A 2,251-nucleotide genomic window follows, 5' to 3' on the forward strand; every position below is an offset into this window, starting at 1 on the left:
GCGATACTAAAGGTTTAGAGTTTATACGGCTAAGGTATAACATATATTTACTGTTAGTATTTAATATTATATATTTAATAAATCAATCGTATTGAAAGATATGTAAAATAGTCACAATTATTAATCTATTGTTAAGTATATTAATATAGATATCAACCATTAATGAAAATAATTATTAAATCTTACTTTTTACTATTGAATCATATTAAAAGATATGTAAAATAGTTACAAATATTAATCTATTGTTGAGTATATTAATATAAATATTAACAAAATTAATTATAATAATTATTAAATCTTATTTCTTACTATTGTATTATTTTGGTTGTAAGTTCCCTCTTCCCAAACCTCCCCCTTTTAATTAAAGCCCCATTTCTCTCGCGCTTAATCACTCCCTCTCTCTTTACCCTCCTTCTTTTAATTAAACCTCCCTCTCTCTCTCTCTCTCTCTCTCTCTCTCTCTCTCTCTCTCTCTCTCTCTCTCTCTCTCTCTCTCTCTCTCTCAGTTAAATTAAACTATTTAGTTTAAACTTTCCTCCCTTTTTTCTTTTTTAATTACATATTTTAACAAAATAATTTATTTTATTTTTAATTAAATATTTATAAACTTATTTTTAATTTAAAATATTTTTTACATACTTTGAAAGAGAGAGGGACAGAAAGGGAGAGAGGAGAAGAAGAGAGAGAAGGGGGGAGAGAGAGAGAAAAAAAAATTAAACTTTAAAAGAGATAGAGAGAGAGAGAGAATAAAAAGGAAAAAAGAGGAAAGAGTAAGAGAGAAGGAAAAGAAAAGGGGAGACACAGAGAGAGAGAGAGAGAGAGAGAGAGAGAAGAAGAAGAAGAAAAGCAGGGAGACAAAAAAGAAGAGAGAAAATATAAAATTTAAAAAATAGAAAAATAAGAGAGAGAGAGAGAGAGAGAGAGAAAGAGAAGGAAAATAGAGAAGAAAAGGGGAGAGAGAGAGAATAATAAAATAGAAGAGAGATATATACAGAGAAAGAGAATTATAGAGAGAGGAAAGAAAATTTAAAAGAGAACGAGATAAAAAAAATTAAAGAGAGAGAAGAAGAAGAAAAGTGGGGAGTGAAGAAAAGGAGAGAGAGAGAACAAAGAGATGAGAGAAAATCAATTAAAATAAAAGTCAAAGAGAAAGCGGGAAGGGAGAAAGAGAGGGATAAAGAAAAGAAAAAATTTAAAAGAAAGAATCAAAAAGGGAAAAAGAGGGGGGAGAGAGAGAAATAAGAAGAGAAAATATGGATCTAGAGAGAGAATTATAGAAATAGAAAATTTAAAATTTAAAAGAGAGAAAAAGATAAAAAATTTAGAGAGAGAGGAAGAGAAAAAGAAGAAATAAAGATTAGAGAAAGAGAGAAGGAAAAGAGAGGAGAGGGGGGAGAAGAAAAGGGGAGAAAGACAGAATGAGTTTTCTCCCTCTCATGTAGTTAGATTAATCTTTTTAATTTTAACTTTTCTTATTTTTTTCATTTTTTATTAAATATATTTAACAGCTTTTTAAAAAGTTATTAATAGTTTTTAATTTAAAAATGTTTTTAACATAAAATTTCGCATACTTTAAGTGAGAGACAGGGGGATAGAGATAGAGACAAAACTATAGAGGTGAACAAGGAGGTGAGAGAAAATCAACTAAAATAAAAGACAAAGAGGGAAGGAGGGAGAGAAAGAAAAAGAAGAAGAAAAGAGAGAGTTAAAAAAAGAAAAAAGAGGAAAGAGAGAGAGAATTATAGAGACTAAACACAAAGAGGGAGAGAGAAGGAAAAGAGAGGAGAGAGGGAGGAGAAGAAAAGGGGGGAGAGCGAGAGAGAGAAAGAGAGAGAGAGAATTTTAGACAAGGAATTGGGGGAGAGAGAAAGAAGGAAAAATGTGAAAACAGTGGGGGGGAAATACGAGAGAGAAAGAAAAAAATTATATTCTCTCTCTCTCTCTCTCTCTCTCTCTCTCTCTCTCTCTCTCTCTCTCTCTCTCTCTCTCTCTCTCTCTCTCTCTCTCTCTCTCTTTTAGTTAAATTAAAATCCTAAACCTCCAAAGGGCTTCTCGAACCTAACCCTTTTCTAAACAGAATTTCCCTTTTTAATTAAAACCCCATTTTCTCACATTTAAATCACTTTCTCTCTCTTCCCCCTCCCCATTTTAACTAAACCCCCCTCTTTCCGATATGTAAGCTCTCTCTCTCTCTCTCTCTCTCTCTCTCTCTCTCTCTCTCTCTCTCTCTCTCTCTCTCTCTCTCTCTCTC

The sequence above is a fragment of the Lygodium microphyllum genome, chromosome 5 (genome assembly GCF_053477565.2).
Source record: "Lygodium microphyllum isolate KBCC chromosome 5, Lygodium_microphyllum_v1.1.10, whole genome shotgun sequence".
NCBI classification, from domain to species: domain Eukaryota; kingdom Viridiplantae; phylum Streptophyta; class Polypodiopsida; order Schizaeales; family Lygodiaceae; genus Lygodium; species Lygodium microphyllum.